Here is a 12323-nt window from a genome sequence, read left to right on the forward strand (position 1 = left end):
TCTCACAGAGGCTGGCTGTGGACATGCCGCAAAAAGTGGTGCCCAAACAGGGACCATCTTTGAAAATTCCTGAGAGCGACTCCAGTGATGATCCGGCTGTTCCACTGTCACTGGATAGAAAAACGCCTCGGGTCAGCCTCCGCCCTGGAGTGGGACCTGAGTTTTATCAGGGCTTGCTGAAGGCAGCGTTGGCACCCTCAAGGGGCAGGAGGGCCAGCTCAGCTGGTGAAGCCCATGGAACATTTTGAAACACCCGCATCCAGAGCGCCAGAGCAGTGAGTTGCGGGACAGTGCAGTGCAGGATCCTTGGGTGATATTTTAGTCCTGTGGGTGGGCGACCCTTTACATAAGGGGCAGCTATGGGTAACCAATTATCCAAAGCTGAGAGGGACATATATGTTCCAGTTAGGGAGGTTCTCCTTTCAGAGGGGAACACTTTTACTAAGGGAAGTTGGAAGCCTTTTGTTCATTGGCTCTTTAAGGAGTTCCCAGACATTTCTGTTGATTCAGTTCTTCATGGAGCATTTTGGGACTCAGTTAGGGGGAAGACTCTTTCTTTTGCAAACTCAGGGAGTGGTAAGAGTCACAAAATTTTACCCAATTTTTCACATGACTTATAGAGTTTTCTCAAGGGTTCAAAGTTCTAATATTCAACCCAGATTTTGTGCTCTGCCCCCAGCATTCCTGAACCCACTGATACCAAGATTAAGATGAGAGACAGAAACTGCTCTAAAGCACAGACGAGCCACCTGCTGTCTGCCATCTCCTCTCCTTCTCTACCCCCTGTCCAGGTCTGTACTGATCACACCGGCCTGGATTCTACCCTAACCCATTCTTCAGTACCTCTTCTCCCTAGATCCCCTTCAGATAGCTCACAAAATGTCAAAATCCCTCCCACCCCCAGGGATGTCTCATTGGGTCATCCCCCGTGTGAAAAATGCATATATTTTATGATTGGCTTTTCGGAAATATTAAAATGAATATTATACGTGTTGTGTTAGAAAGCAATGCTGTATTAATTTTCTTAAGTACTGTGTTAAATATAGTTTTAGGTTATAAAAATTGTTAAAATAGAAACTATGCTATGTAAGATGCATTGTTTAAAAGAAAGGACTTGCAGCAAGATAGCAGCCACAGGACACCTAGATCTTTAAGAGAAAAAGAATTTATTGCCTTCTTATCAGAAGAAACTAACTTCTTCCAGCCTCAGAGGCGCTATTAGGATTAGAGGGAAGAAGTTGACACTGACCAGACAGAATCCTGTGTTTGAATGGAATTTATGCATCATGTATGAAGTGCATTAATATGCAACAGGCTGTTGTTTTTGAGGGTTAATGCTTTATTAACGGGTGTCCTTTTTTGGGCTCGTGATGCTCAGAAAAAGGTACCCAGACATCCGTAAGTCTTTGTTTTTATTGCCTCATATTGTCCTAATTCAATTTGTCCAAATCGTTATTACTCTAATTGTGTTACTATTTTTATAACCATTTTACTACTATTAAGCTTTTAAAATTGTAAAAACAAATGATTGGCATTTTTCACAGGGAAAAACACGTTCACTCTCCTGTTAAAATGTACAAAGTTTAATAATGGATAATGGGAGACCAGGACCATGGAGCAAAGGTTATTACGGTCAGGTGCATCTTGGCACTCAGCCAGGAGCACCCTGTTACCTTTGGGGATCCCCCTGAAATACCTTTCCTTTACATCAGCCTGTTGCATATTCATAGAACCTCACGCATATCCATAAACTACTTTACATATTCCAGGAACAATTTTACATGGCCCCTCTTGGGTCTGCCTTTTCAGAGCATGTGTGTTTCTTGGCTGTGGTTTTGGCTCCTGCTCTTTATCACCGCCAGTTTTTGGGCCTTGGTCCACTCTGCCTTCAGACGGGGAGTGCTGATAGTTGGCAGATCTATACAGGTGTCCACATCCTGTGTGCATTGGATGTGATCCCATCCAAGCAGGCAGTTTAACACAAGCAGCTATTCCACTGAGCTTAATTAACAACAGAAATAAAAACTGTATCTTTACAACAAAGTTACTTTAACACCACGCATATAAAATCCATTTTAATATTTGCGAAAAGCCAATATTATAATATGTATCTATAACATTGCCCATATCTGTCCTTACCCTTTGGTTCCCCTGAGTGCAGCAAGGAGTGGGAACTGCCAGCACGGCACAGAGTTGCTGCCGTCTCTCCATCACCCCGTGTCCCTCTCCCGTAAGAACCTGAATGAGAGATGTGGGACTCCAGGCAGCTCTTCAAAATACAGTTTATTGTATCCAAGATGTTACAGCAGTCCAGGATCGTGGGTGGCAGTGCCTGTGCCTACAGCTGTCAGCTCCAGCTGCACACAAGCCTGGAGACCGTTTAGCTTTGGTTACAGTGCATTATAGACTCTTCTTTGCTGAGCATCTTCACACAGAAGAACCAATCTATACCTTTACTTTTACCTATAGCCTATCATAACTCCTGTAATTACCATATTGATGTTACTATTCTTCAATCACTAAAAGTTAGTATGTGTGTCTCCCTGCCTGTGCTGAGAAGCCCTGATTCCCTGGAGAGCACTGCTTTTGACCTTTGTCCATGGAGAAAGCTTCCAAGGCTTTGGGATGAACTGGAATCTACGAGTGTGTGAAATAGATAGTAGCGTAGTTTATCACAGGATGAAAAACTGAGAGCTTTGGGATTTTAGTATGAGGGTGAACAGAAGACAGGATGGAGGATTTTGGGCATTGTCTGATCTCCTTGTCCTTCATCTACTCCATTTTCTCCTGTGTTGGGAGCACAGGGTGATTGGTTGGAAAGAGCGGCAATGCAGATGCTGAGTGGCAGACAAAGAATTAGTCACTGGCTGAAAGGTAGAAATAAAATGCATTCTAAGATTTAATTGGACAAAATCGTTTTAAAACACCTTGAACCTTGTGTCCTGTGACTTTTGGTGCCTTCTCTTTTTACGCTAAGTCTGGTGTGCAGCCAGCGTGCTGAACTGTTGACGATAGAAAAATAAACAACAACCTAAAGACAAAAAAACCCAAAAGTCCCGCTCGTTTCTCAGTCCTGGCCCAAAACTTTTTAGGGGTGTCCCCATCAGGGGATCCTCGGGGGGGTTTCACACCTCCTTCCCTCCCCCCCTTCCTGCCCCACTGCTCAGCCCCCTCCAAGCCCTGCACCCGGGGCCCTCACGCGTCACAAAAGGACCCAAAATTATCCCAAATCCACCCAAAATTACCTCAGAGCCCATCCTGAGGAGCTCTGGGGGAATTTTAGGGGAGTTTTGAGGGAATCTGGGGAGATTTTGGCTGGGTTTGTGTGGGGGCCTGAACATATGTATGTATTGTTATGGAGAGAGTCCCTGTTAAGATCTATGTGTGGGTCCTAGTTACTCCAAATGAGCTACAGCTGCAAAGTCCTTAGTTGGGCAGCAGCTGTGGCTCCTGAGGGTAACTAGAATAAATAGGGGTGGGTCGAGAGCCCAGGAGGAGCCCCTGAGAAGACACACGAAGAACTGCACAGCAGAAAAGAGCAGCTTGGTGCAGTGTGTGGGACCTGAGAAATATGACTACAACAAGAATGCAACAGGTTTGCATCCTACGTCAAATTTGTTGTCCAGGAGGTACCAAAACCACCCAAAATCCACCCAGAATTGACCCAAAATTACCGGAAATTAACCCAAAATTACATCCAAATCTATCCTGAGGAGGTTTGGGGAAGACTTGTAGGGATTTTAGGGGAATTTTAAGGGGAATTTTGGGTGGGTTTGAATCCTATGCCCACTTCGGCATCCACAAGGTGCCAAAATCACCCAAAATTACCTGAAATTAACCCAAAAATTCATCCTGAGGGGGTTGGGGGGAGGTTTGGGGGCGGAGGAGTTGAGGAGATTTGGGGGTTTGGGGGGCAATTTTAGGGGTGTTTTTGGCAGTCATCATCATCCAAAACACAACACCCCATGCCAAAGCCAAGACCAAACCCTAAGGACTGTGCCCCTCGTGAAGGAGAGATCAAAGAACTGCACCCCTTCTGGGGAGGAGATCAAAAGCCAGAGGAGACTGAGCTATTAACTAAGCAAAAATGTATTCATTTCATCAAGTATCATCATTTCTGTTACTTTATCCTTTGTGATTAGGTCTGGAATGCTTTTCTAGTCCTTGTTAATTTAGCTGAACAATATTCATTTTGGTTTCGTAAACGATTAAGTTATATTCCTGATGTTATATATGAAGTCCCATATGTCTAATTTAATAAACCACAAACTTAAAATTTAGCAGCAGTTTTACTGAGATAAAATAATACAATCAAATAGAACCCAGTAGTTACAAGAAGAAATTTGGCAGTGGTTTGGATAAAGCATAAGCAAAACCGATCGATCGGGGTTTGGGGAGGGCTTCCCACCCTGCCTCACATGCAAAAGGCAAAAGAATCCAAACACAGCTTATATACTGTGTGCTAATACATATTCATCAATATTTTCCTGTAAATCTCCTCCTATTTCCAATTCCTGAAATCTACATCACCACACATACAGCACATGCTCCCGCTGTGGCTAAGGGGGCTTCTGGCTCTTTGGTGCTCTCCTTGGATGAAGGCTGACAGTCTTCCTCGCTGTCCTCTGAATAACTTGACAGGTTGTGCCTGTGCCCCAAGTCCTGTGTTATGTAAGTAAGCACTATGCTCCAATTAAGCCTCATTATTTTATAGATAAGAGCACTATTTTAGACTCCCTGTCTGGAATTGTCCCAGCGTTATTCATGTCACGGCCGATCCTGTCCTGGGAGTTGTCTTAACTTTGTCTTGATGCCAATTCTGACTTGGGAGGCTTCCTAAATTTTGTTCATCAAGGCCATTCCAATCTCCTGTATCCTGTTTCCCACAGGTATCATCTACAAAGAAACCCATTTTCTTCATAACATTAATCACATATACCTTTCCAATTATTTTCCAAAAATATTGAAATAATTACAATTTTGTTAGAACTAATCACATCCATCTATCACAGGAGGCCAAAAGCTTGGAAAAGGATGAAAGAAATTCTCCAATGATGACGATGACAAAAAAATCCCAATTTATTTTTGACAGCAAATGAACACCGGCCACCCTCCAGCCCTCTCAGCCTGGCAGGCCGAGCGGGGCTGTTCCCATGGCATGAGGTGGTGGCAGCCTGCGGAGAGAAACCAGAGAGCCACGGTCAGTCACAGCAGGCTCCTGTCCCCCTGTTCCACCATGGCTGTGCCCAGGCCAGGCTGCTGGCTGTGCTCAGAGCCCAAACCTCCCGAACCATTCTCTGTTTTTAGAGAAGGGCAGTGGGGCAGGCAACGTTCCACCTCCTCTGCTTAATCAGGGCACAGCAACCTCCTCAGCAGCTGCAGGAGCGGCATGCCCGTGTGCCCGCTGCTGCTTGCCCGGAGCCCTTCTGCCAGCCCAGCTGTGGAGCCGGGTGCCCACCTCTGGAGAGCTGCTGCCAGGAGAGGAGCCAATCATGCACCAGGTCCTCATCCTTCTGGAAGGGGCTGTCTCTGCAGACCCTGGCCCCTGGGGTAGCGCTGGCACTGGACGCGCTCCCCGGATGCTGCAGGTGCTTCCCTGTCCGGTCCGGGCACCAGGTGTAATCCTCCTGGGGAAAACAAAGAACAATTGCATTAAAGTCAATTCAAAACAAGACCTGGAAACAAGAAAAAGCACAAAGCCTGTCACTGTTTCACGGGCCTGAGGAGGGTCTGACCACTCCATGGGAGAATTAAATCTGTCCACCTTTCCCACCCATAAAGGCACTCCCCACCTTTCCCACCCATAAAGGCGCTCCTTCCTCAAGGGCCTGCAGAGCAGGCCAGCTGGGGCACTGCTTCGGAACTTGCCCCCTCTGCTGCCCCTATCCACATGGATGGATGCTTTTGTCAGGCTGGGTGCCCCCACCTCAGCCCGTGCCAGGCTGGCTGGCAGAAGCTGTCAGCAAGGCCAAGATCTGGCTTCCCTTCCACAACATCAGTCCCGTGTCCCGCCAAAAAGCAGCTCAGCGGCCGGCGGAACAATTAATATTCCCCAGTGCTGCCGAGCGGGGAACCTCCGGTGCATGGCCAGGCCGAGCCCTGCCGTGCCTGGGAGCACCAGCATCCCCCCGCCCCGGTGCCGGCTGGGGACTCATCTTGATTCCATCGGGGCGCAGAGCGTGTCCTCCAGGCAGGGGCCACAGCCAAAGACAATGGGCTCCAGGATGGTGTTCCCAGCTCCACGTCGTGCTCCAGAAGAACATGCCAGCTGTACCTCAGCTTGTGGGGACGTCACGATGCCATTGAGCTGCAGGGGGATGTTTCCCTTGTCCCAGTCTGTGGCACCTTCACCGCACTGCCACCACTTCTCCAATGGGATGGGCAGCATCGATCCGCTCCCTCCACAGCTCACGGGGACCAGCGGAAGCATCTCCTCGGCTGCGCTCTCTCCTCAGCGCTGTGGCCACAGGGAAATGCTCTGGGGTTTTCTTCCAGCGCCACAAGACGCGTGCCGCTGCTACATGCTGGCTCCTGGATCCTACTGTGCACAGGGATGAATCTCTGCTGTCTCCTGGGCCAGGCAGGGCTCCTGCAGCCAAGAATGCTCAAAAAGGTCCTCCAGTGATGGCCCGTCTGTGGGGTCCATGCATAAACACCACCTGATGAGGTGCTGGCACTCTGCGGAGAGAAACCAGAAACCGCCGCTCAGCAGGAAGGGGCTCCTGTCCATGCTCTCCCACATTCCACAATGCCCAAGCCACCAGGAGTGCTCAGAGCTACAGCCAAAAGCTTCCTATTGATCCTCTCTTGCAGAGGACACCAGCACAGAGGCACAGGTGCCACCTCCTCCAGCTGAGCCCAGGAGATCCACTCCTCACCAGCTGCAAGAGTAGGACGCTTATGCGCCAGCTGCCCCTCCCAATCCCGTTCTTCCCCTCATGCCTTGAAGGTGCATCCCCACCTTGAGACACCCGTGGCGGGAAGAAGAGCTGGTCCCGGACGATGTCCTCATTGGTGTGGAATGGAAGGTGCCTGCAGACCAGCTCATAGAGCAGGATGCCCAGGGACCAGATGGTGGCTGGCTGGCCATGGTAGCAGCCAAAGAGGATCCACTCTAGTGGGCTGTACTCTGATGTTCCTATGGGACATAGGCGCAGCTCATCAGGCCCATGCTACTCCCTCCCTCCCAGCCAGCTCCCGTTCCACAACAGCCAGCCCCTGCCCTGCCAAAAAGCAACTTGGCTACAGCTGGCTGAAGAAGGATTCCCCCTCCTTCCCTCCCTCCTTCCTTCCCTCCCTCTTCCCCCTCTGCCAGCCGAGGGGGGAACTTTGCTGCCCTGCTGGGCCCCGGCTTTGGGCTCACCTGACATTTGGGTGTAGAACGTGTCCTGGAGGATCGTGCTGCAGCCAAAGTCGATAAGCTTCGCCTCACCTGTGGCCAGGTAGATGAGGACGTTCTCGGCCTTGATGTGGCGGTGCAGGACACCCCGGCTGCTGCTGCACCACACGGCCTCCAGCACCTGGCGGAGCAGCCCCTGCACCATGGCCTCCGTCAGGAACCGCCGCTCGTGCAGGAAGTACCAGAGGTGCTGACAGCACTGCGGATGCTCCATGAGCAGCGCGAAGCTCTCGGGCACCTCGAACTAGTCCAGGAGCTGCATGACGCCGCGGAAGCCAGGCCGCGACACCTTCCACAGCAGCGCCGGCTCCAGGGGCACAAGGGCGCCCTTGCACTGCGGGGGGACCGCAATGCCGTCAGCGGGGCCGATGCTGCACCGCACCTCGGGCAGCCCCTGCCCGGCCCCGCCACGGCTCGCCATGGCCTGGCCCGGGGCGCTGCGCGGCCTCCACTCACTCCACGCTTGCGCTTGCTGCCCTCGCTGCCGCCCTGCCGGGCCTCGCCCGGCACGCCCCGCCGGCTCCTCCCGCTGGCCCCGCTCACTCACCAGCCGCGCCCACTCCGAGATGCGCTCCTGGGACACTCGCTTGATGGCCACCTGCAAGCCAAGGCAAGCGGCGGACTTAAGATCACACTTGGTTAAGAGCGTATAAGCCAGAGAACACGCAAAATAAAAAAAACTTTTTTCTTCTCGTACCCTGATCACATGTGTATTTCACGTCTGGCCTAATGGCGACAGTTGCCCCATCTCTGGGTCAAGAAACAAGTATTATCTGACAGGTAACTTGTCAACAAACTGAGAAAGAAATTAGTACCTGGGCATGCAGATTTCTGAAGGGAGGAAAGAAAAGTGTTGACAAGAATAAGCCTGAATTTTAAATGCCTGAAACACTCAAAAATGACATGTTTTGGGATATTGTACCAGATGTTACACAGAGTTCAAGCAAACCACAACTCATTAGTATCTGGACTTCATTGCCCACTATGCTTTGAAATGTTGCTTGAAGGCACTTTGTGTCAAAGATCCAGTTCCTGTAGGCCACTGTAGATGTAGATCAAAATCCTACCAAAAAATCCATGTCCAAACCAGCAAGAGTGAGACTTTTGTCCTTGGCAGTAGCTTCCAGGTGCTCCTGGAAATCCCCAGGCCTAGACACAAAGATGTGTATTCAACGGAGGGAGAGAAGCATCATGCTTAGCTCTAACTGTGACCTTTGCTAGCAGATCTTACTAGCAGGTAACAAATTCCATTTGTTCTGCTCTTAGCCAGAGCCAAGGTGGGAATCACAGTTTAGATCACAGGAGAAGATCACAGGAGCCTCAGCTTTTCCAGAAGAGGAGAAATACAAAGGATAGTAAATTTGGGTTGGGTTTTCAGGGTGTTTTTACAAATCCATAGACAAGTGATGAAGCTTAAGAGATGACAGCAAAGGAAAATCAACAGATATGCTGAAAGTGAGTGAAGAGGAAGGAGACTTTAAATTCACTGAAAAGCTGCACAGAAAGCTTCTCTACTTTTTGCAGTTGCTTCAAATTTGAAATGACAAATTCTTGTAGCACTTCCAACTTCTTTTTATTAATTCTAGATTAAAGACAATCAAAACTGTGTACTCCTGCTTACAGTATGCGGTAAAGCACAGGAAGCCATTAGAGTAAGAAAAATTGTGTTTAGAAGGCTGAGGCAGCCTTAGGGGTAGGAGGAATGGGGAGGTGTGGAAATCAGGCCTGTGGGCACCATTCAAGGAGCATCCAGGCCCTGAGCAGTCCCTCACAGTGGGTATCCCAGCAGATGGAGTCCATATGGAGCCACAGCTGGGTGGGAAAAGTGCCGGGCTGGTGAGCCGTGGTTAGCAGGGGCTCCTGCATCAAATTGCTCCCTGATAGGTGTGGTATGCTGTGTGTGTGTGTGCCCAACAGCTGGCAACAGCAGGCTGGCCCAGATGTGGGAAAAGGCCAAGGAAGCAGCAGAGTGGGAATGGGGCTCTGAGGAGGCCCTGGTGGTTGCACACACCCGTGGGGGATGAGGCTGGCCCAGATGGGCCCTGGGACTCTGGGTTGAAAAGGGAGGAAAAGAGAATCAGGGAGGAAGGGCCAGAAGCCGCTATGACAATGCCATTCCATCCCATAGGTGACATAGTGAGAGGAGGGTGGGAACCAAATGGTGATTGCTGCTGATCACCCTGACATCTCCAAGACAAGAGGCCCAGCAAGGACTGCACATCTGCCTCCTAGTGTTGTCCTGAATGTGAGCTCATCTCCTGGCGTTCATTACCCACAAGTCTCTCAGCTTCCCACGGGCATTCCACACTTCAGGCAAGCAAAGCTGCTTACCTCACTATGTTCTTTGGGCCTCTGAAAGGGACTGTCCCCTTAGCTACAGCCTGGCAAGGAAGGGAGTCTTACAACACTCTGGATATTTTAGACTTTTATTGGCACTCGGGTTGAAACAAAGTATCCCCTCGCCACTTCTCCATCTTCATCCTTCTGTCCTGCAGGTGGCCTGTTCAGGCTGACAGATTGGAGCACCTGCAGGCTCCAGTTGGGCTGCAGCCCAGCTTTTCCTCTCACAGCTTAATTCTTATTATGACAATTCTTTCGTTTCTACTTAAAAGATACCTCAGAGCTTCCCTAAATTAACAACACTCTACTCTAAGCTAAACAATCCTCTATTATCTAAGCTATCTATGTTCCAAATGTTGGGATTCATAAAATTTGAGGGTTTTGAGAAAGTGGTAAAAAAGACAGGCCTCAGACAGCAGATTTGTGAACATTGCTAATACAGCAAAAAGTTTTCTAAGCAGTAGAGCAGACATGAGAAATAGAACAATAAGCCCCTGTGATTTACCCTTATAGGTTGCAACAAGTTTATTTAATGTATATCTTTAGAAGGTTAGTATGAATGAGCCTCTGTGCTTTGTCTCTCATAAACGAGCCATTGTGTTAGAAAATAAGTCCTTATTTTGTTAACTACTGTTACGTGTGTTTCATATGATTGGATAGAATTATTGTCAATATGTTTTGCTCTATGTGTGATTGGCTGAAACTTAGGCTGAGAGGGTTTTATGCTACCCTGTAATGTGACGTTTCCTTGGCATTCCATTTGAATCAGCGAGCTGTAAACATATCCTGTCTCCATTGTCCTAACAATGTACTGAGACTGATGTTTGAAATAAACAGCTCATGACACTGATTCAGAGTGTCCCATTCCGTTTGTGGCTGTATATAGTGTGCCAACAGCACCATAGTCCTTAGAAGTTGATCCCTATATTTCCTAATTTTTTAAACGTTCATCTTTTTGAGAAAGAAAAAACAACAGAGTTTTAAATGGAACCTAACACACCCAACCTAACCTAACCTAACCTAACCTAACCTAACACACACGTAATCTAACCTAACCTAACCTAACCTAACCTAACCTAAGACCTAAACTGAGCAAATATGAAAAATGTCACATTTCCTATCTAGGGCACAGCTCCTCTTAATACTTGGGGGATGGCTGAAGCTCTGCCTCAAGATGACACATCCCCTTTTCCCTCCTCTCAGCTGGCGGGGCATAAGGGTCTCCTCAGGTGCAGGTGTCTCCTCTCCAGTCTTCCTGCACTTGCTTGGCTGAAATGATCAGAGCAGCCAGGATGGAGGCAGGATGGCCTGAGGTCACAAAGGGATGCTGCCCAGAAGAAAAAGAACAAAGAAAGGAACTCTTACTTTCCAGGACCCATCCTCACGGGCTCAAGCAGGATTCCCTGGCTACCAGGAAGACACACCAAGAGCACCGAGGGCAGCATGTCCCCCTGCACCTTCCTGTCCTGGGAGCTGTCTGCGCCACGTGGCCCACACTCCTCCTCATCCCTTCATGCAGGTGTCCTCAGCTGATAGGGCTTTTTGCCCCTTTGCTTTTTCTTACCTGCAGGAGTTCCTGGGCAGAGCAGCGCCTGTCCTCGTCTGCCTGCAGGCAGCAGTGGAGGAAGTTGTGCAGGAGAGCCGAGTGGTGCCTGGGCTTCTGCAGTTTTGGGGGCCCATTCCTTTCTATCAGTTCAAAAACCTACAGCACAAAGATGCAAGAGGACACTGCACCTGCTCCTTTGCTAGCCACATCAGCTCTCTCCATGATAGTGGAGCTCTGGGAAAAGTTAAAGATAGAATCTAAAATGTTAGGCTTCGTGCTTTCCCAGATCAACTGCACCTGCGTAAGCAGTATGATAAAGTACATAATTGTTAGATGTGATGATTGTTTAGTAATTAAATATAATTACTATATAACCAGAAGAAGAATAATGAGAAAATATGTTGGAAATTCAGAGAGGGGCTAAATTTATGTATACAATAGAACAATATAAGTTTAATAATTAACATGAAAGTTATATAGAGTATAAAAACATGATCATTTTGGATGTATGGTTGGAATCAAATTTGGGTAATACCCTGATTCCCAGAGCTCTTGAATAAAAAGCACCACATATAATCCCTACGTGAGTATGTGTTTTTGAACACTAACATTTTGGCGACCCAGATGGAACCATTGTGAGTGCTGCTGAGTGAGTTCGCGACTTGATCACGCTCCAGCCGGCACCGAGGGATTCTTGGGGAGCCCATTGGCCGTGACCGCTCCTGCCGCTCACAACGTCCCCAGGAGAAAGGTAAGGTGCTTTTTTTACTTTGGTTTGGTTTTGGATGCCTGCCAAATAAGACACAGCAAAAGCTACGCTTGGTTGGGCTAAAGGAATTCCTGGTGGTACAAGCCTAGGCGCCGTTCCATAAGACAATCACAAAAGCATTGCGGGTTCAGCATTTGTGGTGTAATTGAAATGGAGAAATTTAAAGGGATTTTGGGCAGTAACACCCCTATCCCGCAAAATTCTCCTTTGGGGTGCTTATTAGCACATTGGAAACAGGGTAACTTTGGGGAAGAATTACGTAAAACTAA

General features: G+C 48.6%; 1 pseudogene; it reads right to left on the reverse strand.

The window, feature by feature from the left end:
* Positions 1–5122: 5122 nt before the first annotated feature.
* On the reverse strand, positions 5123–11184 carry LOC128948597 (serine/threonine-protein kinase pim-1-like; annotated as a pseudogene).
* Positions 11185–12323: the final 1139 nt, after the last annotated feature.

Source organism: Melozone crissalis, unplaced genomic scaffold, assembly GCF_028551555.1.
Source record: "Melozone crissalis strain CALT ecotype California unplaced genomic scaffold, PUWL_Pcris_2 ptg000139l_1, whole genome shotgun sequence".
NCBI classification, from domain to species: Eukaryota; Metazoa; Chordata; class Aves; order Passeriformes; family Passerellidae; genus Melozone; species Melozone crissalis.